Genomic DNA, 15,251 nt, shown 5'->3' with positions numbered 1-15,251 from the left:
TCGTTAGGATGGCATTGATCTCTCCGGATTTAACTAATAAGTGAAATATGTATTATTAAAATGTGATGTTCATGATACTGTGATTTATAAGTGTCATATTTAATGCACAGTGTTGTATAAGAGTTCAGGCATAGGCTCCTAATAATGTTACATATGATTCTTGGATTCCAAATTCTCCGTTGGAGTTTATGATTCCAGTTCTTGAAATGATGACCGATTTGCAGTGGTATTTTCCATTGTGTGACATGAGAATGCATTCTGAGAGATTTAAGCTGTTTGTTGATCTTCTGTATTTTCCCAGCGAAGAACTTTGCAATATTATTTGTAATACCCAGGAGATTTTAGGTTGTGAGATAGTATGTAAGTTAGTAATCTCTTTATTTGCATGATTAACTAAAACCACTACAATAGGGTGAGCAATTGGCATTCAGTTTCTCAGAGTAATCAACCATAATTAAAGCCCCAAACTTACAATTCAATCTTATATTAATATTCAGGTACAGCAGTGTGCTATGTGCAGAGATCATGCAGTTAAAACAGTAAAAGATTGTTTATTCAAAAATAGAAATCCGGCATTTAGAAGCTAGAATTAATAGAATTAACAAACCATAGGACCACAAAATAATGTGTAGGCAGCAAGAACCAATGTGCAGAGTCAGCAGCATAAAAACTCATTATACAGATGCAAGAGCAGAAACAGTTAAACATTATTTATCAGAAGTAAAACCTGCTATTAGCTGCTAGATTATTTAGGCAAATGAACTGTAAGGCCATACGATTATGTATAGGCTTAAAAAAACAATGTGCAAAGTCTGCATCGTTTAGACTATTACCACAAAGTACTGTATGGGCGGCAAGAACAAATGTGCTAAGTTAACAGCATATAAACACATAGGGGCCGATTATGATCACGGACGGACTTGCGTCCGTCCGCGATCATTGAGGAGGAGGGGACGTCCGCATGGGCTGCGGAGTCCCCGCCTGTGCGATTAGGATGTGACCGCCAGGGTGGCGGTCACATCCTCTATTTTTAACATGGCGGCGGGTGCGGCTTCAAGCTGCTCCCGCGGCAATGTTAAAAATGCACGCATTGCATTTGCATGCAGAAAGAGGCAGGCACCGCGCGGTGCCTGCCGCTTTCTGCATACAAATGCAGGGGGGTACCATAGGTACCCCCATGTGCACCCCTCACCCCCCCTTCACCTAGGGGGCCCGCAACGGGCCCCCGCAATGAAGTTACACATGCTTTTCCACGGCGGAAAAGCCGCAGCGGAAAAGCATGTTTGCAGGCACATACAAATCTGGCGGACGGTGTCTGAGAGACACCGTCACCAGATTATTGCTTTTCCTCCAACCAGCCAACCGCGGAGGAAAAGCTGTGGACGGAAACCGGGACCCACCAGCCATCCTAATGTGGCGGTGGGTCTTTGGTGAGTCCGCTGCGGATTTTCCGCATCCTCCGGGCCGGCGGTGGCTTCCGCCGGCCTGGAGGATGCGGAAAATCCGCAATCATAATGAGCCCCATAATACAGATAGCACAAGCAGAAACACGTAAAAATGATTCTTCAGAAGTAAAAACTGTTGTTAGCAGCTAGAATATTTGAGGTTAAGAGTCCGTAAGACCACAAGATTCTGTGTGGGCTGCAAAAGTCAATGTGTAAAGTCAGTAGGATTTAGGGATATATTCACATGGTCTGATAACCACTACAAGATTAGTGTAACGCAACTTTCAACATCGTAGCCTATCGTGGGAAAATAACCCTGCATCAACGTGGAATTCACAACAAGGCAGTAGAATGCAATAGACACCAGACAACGCTGCAAATATCCGCGTGAAAATCAACGTCACGTCACAAATATGTGATACGCGAATGCAAAAAACAAGCGAAGAGGCCAACTGCGGTACAAAAAGTAGCGAAAACCGTCCACAGGCCTGCAAATCCCACGTGTCTGGTGGGACAATGCACCATAAAAACCAAGGTAAAAATACACCAGAGACAAAGCACGTAGCAACATGGATGCACCCTGACCCAGCGCAGACCCCAACTTGAACTCCACAACCCCCACAGACTACCAGCAATGAACAAGGGGTCGGGGAAGGCTAAGGAGAAGAGGTAGAGTAAAACAGGGTGCAGACTGCAGGAAAACAAGACCAGCATCACAGAGGTGACAGATTACTACCAGCAACTGACCCACAAGCAGACCACCTGTAATGCATTCAGGGAGAAGGGGAGGCGAATCCAGGAGGCCTACAGGCAACTGCATAGAATGACAACCTAAACCACGCACCAAACCGCTGCCAACAGGAAGGTGGTACGAAAGGAGGTGGTGATGGCCAAAAGCGGTACGAAAGGGGGTGGTGATGGACGGAGTATCTGAATCAATCAAACACTCAATCAAAAACTACACACAGCAATGGCGACAGGAGGTGGCAGTCCAGTGCTACTGAAGGAGTTGGAGGAAACCCAGCCAACAGCCATCAGTGTGGAGACGGGGCAAGGAGTAGGGATTACGGACACGGGGGAGATGGGCACATTGGCATACATGCACAATGAGGCATAGCACACCCACAAACACCCAGGATCATGTCTCGCATCTCCTTTGCACACAGCAGGTCACACACATAGCACAAACAGCACACCGACATTGACGACGACGTGGAACTACACGCATAGCCGACACTGCAGAACGGAGGACACAACTGGCTCCGCACATGCACACACACATGCCCACTACAGCTGACAGAGCCGGTAGCAGTGAATTTGAGTGGGTGATGACAAATCTCCATGTCCAAACCCCAACCCACTGCCTCCGGTGACATGTCTGCATCCGATGTACGCAGCAAAATGTAAAGTCATAGGGCCCAGGGCCCACATGCATACTACAAGAGCACAGGGACACATGCAGAGATCATGTAGAACTGGCTGCGGGCACATGCGACTGGCCCCTTTATTGGCAGGGCTACATGTAGTGACACCTCTGCTGGATGTGTGTGGGGTGAATATAAGTCAACCCGCACGGAATGTCTGATGTTGGCAACCACTCGGACATTGGACACCCGTGCAATGGATACAGAAAACACATGCAATACATTGACAAGTGCTGAGCAGCATGGGGTGAGGTGGATGAATTCCAGAGGACAGCTGACATGCAAACAGAAATGCCCGTGAGTTGCAGTGCACTGGGCTGTGGACACTAGAGATGAGTGTGCTCAGGTGCAGTAAAAGTCTCAGATTGTGTCCCTTACATACACTCCTGATGCAGATGCAATGGGGTGTGTCAGACCTGCATCATCCTCACTATTAATGTTTCAGGGTTCCCACACTGTTCGTGGTGACACACCTGCGCAACCGCTCCACAGCACAAAACACAAGCAGCAACGGACAATGTCCTGCAGTGCACTGAGTCACTGGCACCTGGAGTGCTGAGCAGGGAATTAGGCCGTTGATGGCATCCAAAACAGGCCTGAGCAACCCAGAAGTCTGTCAGGACCTCCGCTGCAACTCTGGCAGATGGGGTTTGGAGGTGGTCCTTGCAGTGGTGGCATGTGCCTCCTGCGGTAATGTGTTGTCTGAGTTGGACTGTAATCATGTGATCCCTGGTGGGACGCATTTGGGCCCGGAGGCTGCATACAGCACAAGGCCACTGAGTCATAGCGTTAATAACCCCAAGGCCTACGCCTCAGGGGCCAGCCTATGTTTCCAGAGAAGGGGTCCCGGACTTGACCAGAAAGGAATTGTTGGCCCTGGATGCGCTGCAGCCGGCACAGGCACCCAGCCACGGGACGGTGACCTGCGGTGCAGTCAGATGGGCCATAGGGACCTGAGCAGCTCACCATCAATGTCGGAGGTCTATGTTGTTGAGTGTTTCGGGGGACAGTGGAAGGTGTCCTCCAGGGCTAGATGCCGAAAGGTTTGAATTTATCTGAAAGCAATAAATGGGGGAGTGGAATGCAACAGCATGTTGTCAACACAATTCCGCATCAGCTACATGGGGGTAAAAACTGCCCCATAGTCCATACGCTCACATGCCACCACTGTTTGACCAGAAAGTGTCTATGAATGTCGGGGAAGAGACTTAGTGGCACCGGGGCTGAGTAGAGATGCAGACTGCGATGATGCCGATACACTAATATGGACTCCGCCATTGCTGAATCATGACTCTGTGACCTCCTGGACCACAGTTTAGGCATCAGGGAGTGGTCAGCAGTGGCTCACAGTCACATGTCTTTGGTTAGTGATGCACTGCGCTAGTAACACCAGGGCAGTTGTCGGAAGGGTGCAAACATCTCCGTAACGATGATCCTTTTCTTTCTGCCAAGTTGCAAGGCGACATCCTCTTAGGCCTCCCCTTGCATGCAATGATGTATAATCAGCCTTTGCATACTCGAAGTTCTGTTCCAAATGTGTGGCCTACTCGAGCACAGCCTAAGCCAAGAGCAGTGTAGGCAGCGGATAGCACAGGCAATTCACAGAGAGTCGCCGGCATAGGTTGGTGGGTTGGTGGTCCCACTGGCCTGTGTATTTCAGGTTAAGTCGCACCATGTGCCCGGTCACCTCCGTGACTGTGACCCGGCTTTTGTCCAGACTGAGCCGCATCTTCCTCTTATTCCCCTTCATTCGTTCACTGGTGTGGACTCTGCCAATCATTATTCGCAACTAGTTGCTGGATGTGAAACTTACTGGTCTGCAGGGTTGTCCTGGTCCCTCATCCACAGTTCGCTGGATGGCGTTGGACAGGATTTGTGGCAGCACGGCTCGCCGGATGGCGTTGGACAGGGTTTGTGGCACCAGGGCTCACCGGATGGCTTTGGACAGGGTTTGTGACAGGATCTGTCACTAGAAGCTCATATGGCACTAAGCTTCACTGATCGAAGGGAGTCTCGGGCTTTGAGCTTACACTGACACGTGGTGGACGCTCCATGACACATGCCAGTGTCGGATGCCGATCGCTATGGCCTGGCTGCATAGGGTCGGGCCTGACGGGGTCTTGGTCCAGCGGGCCGGGGTATGTCAGGCGCACTGGATCTCAGGCAACTGTGTTGGGCTCATTCCAGAAGAACTAACAGATTTGGCATCACAAAACAGCACAGGAATGTGTCCTGCGTATCGGGGTCCTATGCGTGGTTGTAGAAACGGGAATTATGATGGGGCACAGTAATTGTCTGTGCTGCCCCTGTGGTGGTCCAGGGGGGGTGTTGGGTGGGTGTTGTAGCCCTCTTGGGTGTCCGTAATGCATGTTCAGTTGCTCCATGTCATCTGTTGCTCCGATGACACCCTGGACAGGGCTCCCTATTGTGGAGCAGGCTGCCGTCCAATTTTACACAAGGTCAGAGCAGGTGTAAAATTCCTGCTGCTAACTCGCCTTATCATGTGTTTTGTGTTCTTATCACTGAGCTGGCTGGTCGTTATGAATGTTGAGGTGTGGTGTTGTTGTGGCTTTTTGCATGGGAACGCCTACTCTGCATCTCATTAACGATAGTTGCGGGGGTCCTCTGTGGCGATATTTTTTGCGGCTGCTATTGTGGGAAAAGTGGTGCTGTGGGCTGTAAGCACCTGCTTGTGAATGTTGGGGTAAATTTATCATGACTTTGGCTGCGATAAAGGGCAGTAAATTCAGCAATAGCTCCTTGTGAATATGCCCATAGTCTTAAATAATTCTCCTTTCCAAGGTATTTTGCCCTCTTGTGGTGTCAGTATTCTGGCCAAGAGAAATATACATAATTATTTATTGGTTGTCAATCTATTGCTACTGGTGTTGAGTTTTTTCAGCAATTCTCAGGAACAAGACAAGGCAGCAGTTTAACACCTTAAGTGCTGCCGTCGGCCAACGGTCGTCGTGAGCACTACCTTGCCAGTGCTGCACACGACCGTTGGCCGACGGGCCAGCATTCACTCGTCGAACGTTCAGCACTGGGCGCTGAACGTTCGACGCTCTTAAGGTGTTAATGGAACATATCTGCCAGCGAAGCATGCTTTCACTGCTTGACTTCTAGTTTTTAATCCCTTGGCATTAAAGGGAAATCTGTATTCATGTACAAGTTCTCCACATATGCATAGCAACTGAATCATATCCTCTTTGGCTGCCCCACACAAACTGCAACTAAATGTTGTCTGATGGTGTCTCTATGGTGGTAAGTGGAGCAGAGATGGAAGGAGGCCAAGCCAGTGCCATAGTTTTTTTTCTTTAGTTCTTGTGTTGAACCCTGCACCTAGGTAAGGTTGTGGAAATCCCTTGGGGAAGCTGAGCAGAATAAACTATTTGTGCACTCTCCCAGACAGCAGAGTTTCATCCTTTGCCAAGGAAACCCTTTTACCACTTGCTGTGACAGGCTGTTTGAAGCTGTTGTATGCTCCTTATTACTCCAAAAAACCATATAAGCCTAGTTGTTCTATTAACTCTTGCAAATAGGATTTTGCTGCACTGGTATATTTAGACAGCAATTGATTCATAAATGAGAATTTAGTGAGCCATGCTTAGCTCTCTTAATCTTATACCAGCTTTTGACATAAGCGGCTCTGCGTGCTCATTGTTACAACTGCAATCAGAATTCCAGTCTAATTTGAGCAGGTGATGTGTATTTTGGTAAGTTAAAAATCCTTCCAAATGCTCACGTTACTAGACCATCCTGAGTGATAGCATCCCGACCCCTCATACACTCGCTCCCATAGGTGGTAGTTGGAATGACTTTTGCCTGTACCACCTGGATCAGGGGAGTACATTTTGGACTGACAATTTTGTTCTTGAGATTTTTTTTGCTACTGCCATTGTAATTCCTCTTCTTTTTAATGCCTCTTTTTGAGCCGTAAATGCACCTTTGCTATCTTTTATGAACCCCACATATTTCTGTTCATTCACTTTTTCTACCTGTTGTCTGTCAGATGCCAGTGACATTTTAAGGTTATTTTTATTGGTTCAATTCCAAGCTTTTAGATTTGACTATGTTTATTTTCAGCCCATTTTCATCAGAATAACTTTTGGTGGTGTCCAGTAAGATTTGGAAGCTGATGGCCACAAGGTCATCAGGGTATAACAGCTTCAAAAGGGAAAGACCGACCATCTTTAGAGCATGGGAATTACACTTGTCCCATTTGTTTGATACATCTGGCAAAAAGAGAATGAACAAAGTCAGGACTAGTACCCTGCCTTGTTTCAGCCCCTTTGGGGTTGAAATCTTTATTGATAGATGGTCGCCGCCTGCAAGCTTCGCTTGGACCCAAGAATCAATGTGTAAAAGAATCAGCTGATTCAAAAGACTGGACGGAATATTTCTCTTAGTGAGTTTGTCCCACAGCTTCTCTCTGTCCGTGTGATCAAAGGCTGAGGATTAATCAATGAAGCAGGAGTATAATGGTAGTTTGTCATCTCATATAGCGTCTATCAACAGGGAAAGAGTTAATATGTTTGTGGTTGTCCCCGTGTGCTTGCTAAAACCTGTTTGATTAAGGGGGATGTCTGTGTTTTGTGATGCCCAATCTGTTATTTCTTCTGGAATGAGCCCAACACAATATTTTGCGTTGTTGTCTGTTAAGGTGACCAGCCTATCATTTTTTCCTTCATTCTTGTCACCTGTCTTGTGGATTGTAGGCATGGGCGGAAAATCCGTTCCGCTCGCGGATTTTGCGGATTTTCGGGAAATCCGCAATCCGCGAGATTCGCGAATCTCCCGCAAAATCCGCAAATCCGCGAGCAGCGGATTTTGCTCGCACTGCTCGCACTGTTCGCGTGAGTTCGCGTGAGTTCGCGACCCGCGAATAAGTGCAAAATTGCAGAAATACGATCTTAGCAAAACTGAAAGTAACTACTTACCAGGTTCAAAAGTTCAGGCTCATCATTAGTAGCCATTTCCTGTAGTGCTTCCTGAGGGGCCCCTCCAGAGTTCAGTTGCCAGTTGAAACTAATTTGTGACCCTGCTCTGAACCTCAGAATAGTTACACATATGCCACAAAGGTCCTGAATTACAGCTAAGGGAGACAAGCAGGAGCCAGGCTGGAAGTTAAAATCCATTAATCAGCCCCTAATTCATTATTGTCAGTTGGGGCAGGGCAGGTGTTGTAACTAATTTTGCAACAATGAAAGCACTTAGCAAGTGCAAAAGATCACTAATCAGGGCGCACTAAGGAAGCAGGTGCCAGCTAAAAAAATATTCTGTGACACATTAATCAGCCCCAAATTAATTCAGGTCACTTGAGGCAGGGAAGGTGTGCTTTGCTTTGCCGAAAATAATGTACACTGGACAACCAGAGGGTGTGGTGATGAAACAGAGGGTGGCATGGGTGGGCCAGAGGGTGGCATGAGTAGTCAGAGAGTGGCAGTGGTGACAGAGAGTGGCAGTGATGAAGAAGAGTGTCCCAAACAGGCTGGACACGTAGAAACAACAAGTTCGCGAAACTTGCGACCCGACAGGTAAGTTCGCAATTTGCGAAAGTGTACAAAACCCTCGCGAACTGGCAGAAACACGGGCGAACACAAAAAAAAAAAAATCCGCAAATTCGCGGGAATTCGCGGATTTTGCGGATTGCGAATCCGCAAATCCGCAAAATTCGCGAACGCGAGATCCGCAAAATTCGCTCATGCTTAGTGGATTGGGGAAATGATTAACCCCTCCATAAAGCTGGGATTGTGTGTGTGTGAAGAATGTTCTCAAATACTGGTTTTACTGCTTCTGCCCAGTAATCTGGGTCTAGTTTGAACAGAACTGAGGGGGATCCAATTTGGACTTGGTGCTCCTTCCCTCCTTTCTTTGGGCTTCCTGTTTGCAATCTGTGTGGCCGTAATTGCATTTGTTAATGTTGTCTGAGCATTTTTAGATCATGAGTTTCTCCTGTGTTTCTGTGTTTGTATAACCCGTTATCTTCTCTTTGTTTGTACTGCTGGAGTATTCTGTATTAAAATAATGACACAGAAAACTTACCCAGGTTGTTTTTGTCAAGTGAGAGCTAACTCTGTGAACTGTGGGATTCTGTAATCTGTTTCCTGTGTGCCAGAATCTTGTTCTGTTGTTTCTTTTGATATCATGGAGTAATTTGCCAAGAAGCGTCTACACTGATTTCTTGTTTGCTTGACAGATTACGTTTTTCCTGGTCACTTTTATTTGTTCGAACTCCTTTAGAGCATTATTATCAGAATCAGATAGGCAGTGATCTATTTATTGCTTTCTTAAGGCACTGAATTTGCCTATTTTGAAAGGTGGAGAGGTGATTGGCTAGCATGATTTGAGATGTGGGGGATCCCCATGTCAAGGCTTCTCTCTTGTCATTGATTGTGGCCCTTCATTTGCTGTGTGAGATTCTCCTAATAGTTTAGTGAAGTTTTCTTAGCTGATTGTTGCTTTTGGGCCTGTCATTTGAAAGAGCCTTCACCAAAGCCAACAGTCATTCTGGGTAGTAGGTTTTGCATTTGATCCTTTTGTTATTTACAGTATGTATGGAGTTAGGATGCTCCATTGGCCGGTTTGGATTTGCACCTTGCACACTCATTGTAATGTTTTGAGGGCGAAGATCACTATGATCCTTCGCTCCTAGATGACAGGTTATGAGACAGGGTTGGCAAAATATCTGATAATTTGAAAGAGTGATCTATGTCTTTTAGAGTCCTTATAGGGATGTTTCATGAATAGATTGATTTAGTGAGTTGTGCAATCTTTATGTAATGTGAAGGCATTTTAGGGTTGGTTCTGTTGCTAATTTCCTTTACTATGCCCGTGAGGCTGCTTTTTTGCTCAAATCAGCCATATGGCCTGTTCCTTATTTTAGTGGCTTCTGTTTCATCATTTCCTTTTGCAAGTGTCATTTCCTTCAGTGATTACACCCATTAGGTTGGTGATCATGCAGTCACTTTACAGTTTGTTCTGTATTGATCGATTACATTGGCATAGAAGAATTTGATATTAAGTAATAAATAGTAGGTGTTTGTGATTTTGGGCCTTATGGTCAAACCTACTTGGGTGGTAAAAAAGACTCTGACCGGCCTAAATCGGAACCTTTGTGACCTCAAAATAGCATTTGGGTATGTTCAAAACTCCAACTACATACCAAATCACAAATTGAAAAGGGCATGTTTAGGGCGTCCCCTTAAATTTGTGATTTATTAAGGTACTTACCTATGGTTTACGACAGCAATTGTGGTTGCAAATCATTTATAGGTTACTGATACCTCACAGAAGGTGGTAGCACACTAGCAAACAGGAAGGGGTCCCCTAAATGCACTTTCCTCTTTGTCAATGTTATAATAAGCATTTTTTGGGAGTAGGCAGTGGTTCCTGGGTCTGCTGCTCACCTGTAAAAGGCTTTAGAAGTTGTTCTTTTTCAGTTTTTTAAGTGCACCCTGTTTTCCTTTAAGGATTTGTAGACCTTATCATTAACTGTGCCCAAAAACATTGTTTAAATTAATATAGCAAATATGTATATCAGTTCCGGGTACCCAGCGACAGCAGATGACACCCCGACACTACTCTTGCTGCCAGTAAATTCAGACATCAACTTAGGCAGGAAAATAAAGATGTCTCCAAGTCCCATATTTGCTCTCTGTACATATCAGTTAAAGGTAGACCGGACTTATAAAAAAAATTGTTTTCTTTAATTAAAAGCAATCAGAGACAGTGATTTGCTGATCCCGGCAGTCCACGATCCATGTGATGGCAGCGATTTGAAGTGGGTTGCAAGTTACAACCTACCTGATGCATATTAATGAAGAAGGTCAAATTATGACAACTTAGGAATCAGAATTTTTTGACCCAATATGTTTCAACATATGTTAGTTTGCAAAACAACAAAGCACTTAGTAAAATGTAGGTGAACAAATTGTGACCGCTTTTACCCAATGCATTGCACGAACGTTAGGCCGTTTATCACTTTGATGGGCCCATGGTCATAATAACTACATGTTCCAAGGGTTTTTCTCGCTTTATATTACTAGTAACAATTTTACAAAGTTTTGAGAACTTCCTTCAGTATAATCAAAACGATTTGTTCTGTTTTGTGCTTTAGATATCTTTTCTTCGTCATGAAATGTGGTAATTAACGGTCCATCTTAATTTACATTCTAATCATTGCAGGAGCCCGTCTCTCACTCGCTTCTCCTTTAGAGGGAGATTCAACCTAACAATGCAGTCACTGATGAGCACATCTGTACATAACAGTCCAGAGTTATTCTTAAAGAAAGGTACAGTACACAGGAGGCCGTATGCAGAAGTAAAGAGAGGTGGGCAAAATAACTAAAGAAAATATGATGCAATAGAAAGTGAATTAACTTTCAACGATCTTAAGAAAAACTGATACGAACGGGAACATCTGCATCACTTGTCATGGTGAAACGATGGCTGTCTTATGTATGAATTCTCCCGCCTGCCCAGACCATAGCTAACACCACTTTACATTCTGGGACATGGAGTTTCACTTGTCCCCTTTTAGGTAAAAAGGAAAAAGGCTCAGAATGCAAAGAATTGTGAGATGTCGACATTGTGAATGGCCTAGTCAGATTGGTTGTTAAGCACCTATAAGAATCTTATGAAAAAGAGATCATGGACATTTACAGCTAGATTCATCAAGCTAAATTGCGCTCGCAAAGGGCCAGATTGTGAGAATTTGGCCCTTTGCGAGTGCAATTTTTGCATTTGGGATTCATCATCCCAAATGCAAAAATCGCTATTTGCAAAATTGCATATTTGCGAGGAATTAGATTTAAGGAATCTCTATTAGAGATTCCTTAAATGCAATTCATTAACCAATTTTAAATTGCGAATTCGCAATATTTGGTCGCTATTTACCACGAAGTCTGACTTCGTGGTAAATAGCGAAAAAATAGAAAAAAGCACTTTAGTGCATTTTTCTCTATTGCATGTTACACACACACATGTCCTTTGGACATGTGTGTGCGCAACACCTGCGTAAATTTGCATTTCAGGGGTGCTACAGGGTGTCCTTTGGACACCCCTGGCACCCTTGAAATCGCAATCTTATTTGCGATTAGCGAATTGCTAATCGCAAATAAGTAATACTCCCCATTAATTCCTATGGGCCTTTAGATTCATCAAAGACCCGTTTTGCGAGTCTTTAATAGCGATTCATTGCTATTAAAGACTCGCAAAACGGGTCTTTGATAAATCTAGATGTTAATAACCAATTGTAGGCGAGTAGCAGATGTGAGACCATGCAAACTGTATCTCCAATGAATACAAGAGTGTCTCCTTGTCTCACCATTGCACCCTCGAAGTCCCCCTTTTCACCCCAGCATTGTTAGGAGAACTTGAAGTGAAGTGTACAGAGAGTAAATACGAGTCTTCAAGATATCGGTATCTTCCGGACTAGCTTGATGTCTGAATGTATTGGTAGCAGGAGCAGTGTCTGCTGCCCCTGGGTACCCAGAACCTATATCAATATTTTTATATAGTAACTTAAACAATGTATTGGGCACAGCACAGTAAATGGTCAGGTCTACAAATTATAGTTCGAAGTACCTGCATCTTTTATAAGTAACCCAAAATACAAAACAAAGAATAGATATTGACACATACCTGCTTTCAATTCAGCTGCGGTCAAAGTTTCCTGTCAGAGTCTGGCTGCAAGTGGGCACGTCCAAAGCACTGCGGTTTATATATCCTGACATAATTCACCGAGGGACCACTTGGGCACATTTGCACAACTCTGTCTGTGAATAAACGAGACACTCCAGGTTTGGGTGCGGCCGACTCATGAATGTTCCTGCAAGTCACATACTCCCTGGAAATAAACGGTGTGAATCACGCGCCGGGTCACACAATTGTACCTTTCCTAAAAGCACAGGTATTGTTACACCTGCTGAGCGCTGAAATGAACACCTGTTTGCAGCTTGCAGCATTTCCTGATGACCTATTCGGAACTATTTTTGTCTTTCGCATAATTTAGGGAAGTTCAATTTAATATTTCACAAAGACAAATTTCCCTGCTATTATAATAGTTCAAGGGCGTTCTCATTTTGCATGACATGTTGCGTATTCTCACCATGTTGTGTACTTTTAACTGTGATGCGTTCTCGCGTTTCTGCAACAACAAGGGTGACGTCCTACAACATTTCAAGTTAACACTGGTAATTGTATGAAACCATGGTGTCTTTGTTTTTTTGCAAACGTGTGGTGTGAATTGTTTTAATAAGGTTGTTCCCGAAAACAGCACAGTGGCAACTAGTATCCTCGAAAGCTTCTGATCAACCCTCATCTAAAAAAATTCGATTTCTGCACAAACATGAAAATGGATTCCTCCTCATTTTCAAAAACTCTTGGACATCCTCAGATACTGTAGGGGCGACATTTCCTTGATACCTCACGGCATCACATACGTTAGAATATAATTTTTGTTTCTACGTCATACAGAGCGGGAGATTTTTTATTGGGAAATAATTAGTGCATTTTTGGTAACCAGATTCATCATCTGGTAAAAGTAGCATGTGGGGAGTATAATCTATTACGGCACATAGGGGCTGGTATGTCACACTGTCATTCTTGCCACTAATATGGACAGAACGTTTTGCATTTACATGAAGATGTGACATGTGCAGTCATGACGGGTTTCCTTTTTTGTTTCTAGATTAAAACTTTTTTTGAGCGTAGCACAAAAATATAAATCCTTCTTGAAACAGATGCTAAGTAGGAAAAATGTATTAACTTATCTTAACATTTCACATATTGAATTGTCTCATAGGATTATGTACTGGAATGCTATTGATAAAGTACAAATCCAATTGTGAATAGGATGCACACTCCTTTTCACTATAATTACCTCACCCTTAATAAAATAGATTGAAATACTGTATACCTGTCAGCCTTTCGGTGGTCTTCCCCCAAAACATTTGCCTCACTCCTCCAATTTGCTAATCTTGTTTTTGTTGGCCATAGGGCTCTGTGCACTTTACCACTGCAAAAAAGTGCCAACGTGTGTGTGCTCACTCCATAAAACATTGTAACATTGGCTCACACCCAATTGGCAGATTTATTTTACTTATTTGTCACTAGTAAATTTGCACTTCGTTTACTCAGGGTCTGTAAATTAAATGTTACTAGTGGGGCTTCAGCATTAATTGTACCACCCATTCAAATATGTCTCTAGACTATCATTGCAGTCTGTGTGTGCAGTTTAACTGCCATTTCGATCTGGTAATGTAAACCTTTACTTGGTTAGACCATCCTTTTAATATCCCTAGGGTAGGTCCTAAACAACCTATAATGCAGGGTGCAGTGCATTTAAACGGTTGGGCAAGTATTTTAACTTTGACATGTCTTGGTAGTGAAAAAAATCTTAATTTGTTTTTCAATACTGAAGGCCAAATTCTCCCTTAGGATAACAATGGGTTACTCTTTACATGGAATAAGTTCATATCTTTCAATTTGGAGCAAGTAGAAATGATCAGTTTGGTGTCTAATAAGTTGCAATTTAAAAGTTGGATTTTCAGTTACAATTCCGAAACCTCCAAAACCTTTAGAAAGTTGGCATTTTCTTGTCCCAGACATTTGTTGCCTGCAGCTGTATCCTGGGTCCCATGACTAAGTGTAGCTGGCAGTTGGTATTTGTCTATTTCTCCCAGACACTGAGATAAAGGAGGAATAGGTGTTGGCAGGATGGGACATCTCCGAGTCGATTGTGGGAGGGGCTGTCATCTATCACACTTACACATCACAAAGGCTCTGCTGCTGCACCTTCACAAAGGTTGTATGCACCAGTCTGTTGTGCCACCAGACAAGCTGGGGCCAGAGCAGGGGGGTGGGGGGGAGGAATTCCAAACGACCCTGAGGTCTAGGAGCTAAAATCTCTAGGACCTTCTCCTAATTCAATGCTGGCATGAAGTTTGAATATTGGACTCTCAGACTCATCTCTTCAGTAAGGATGTATGATGGACCAGGTTTGTGGCTTGCAGGGGCAACATGGTGGAAGTGTTCTAAGCTCGCTCTGCCACTCATCCCCTTCATCCGATAAATTTCTTTGCATACAAAACAGGTGATGGACAGAATGTGGATCAATGTCACACATTCACCCCAGTCCAAAGAACTGGGCCCAAATACATCGTTTTTTGCACTCCACACCACCCTGGGTTAGACAATGGCGATATGTAAATCAGCTCTGACCCTGTGCCCCATGGGAACAGTCCAGTCCGAACTACAAAAGCCATGTCCTTCCCAGAACGGAATCAAGCATCCGAGGACCGGACCGGTTTCGAGGTAACACCTCTCATCAGCCCGGCTAGCTTGACTCCAGTGGTGTGGAGTGCCTGGGACCCACGTC

At 44.5% G+C, this 15,251-nt stretch overlaps 1 protein-coding gene across 1 annotated transcript in view; it reads right to left on the bottom strand.

Moving 5' to 3' along the window:
• LOC147701359 (chymotrypsin inhibitor Ani s 6-like) overlaps window positions 1-12,638 on the bottom strand; it is a 44,095-nt gene extending 31,457 nt beyond the window's left edge. Inside the window, exon 1 of the mRNA XM_086930056.1 lies at window positions 12,515-12,638. The gene's annotated coding sequence lies outside the window, so the exon portion shown is untranslated. The remainder of the gene's footprint in view (window positions 1-12,514) is intronic.
• Window positions 12,639-15,251: the final 2,613 nt, after the last annotated feature.

The sequence above is a fragment of the Lissotriton vulgaris genome, chromosome 7 (assembly GCF_964263255.1).
Source record: "Lissotriton vulgaris chromosome 7, aLisVul1.2, whole genome shotgun sequence".
NCBI classification, from domain to species: Eukaryota; Metazoa; Chordata; class Amphibia; order Caudata; family Salamandridae; genus Lissotriton; species Lissotriton vulgaris.
This window is presented reverse-complemented; position numbering and strand designations above follow the sequence as displayed.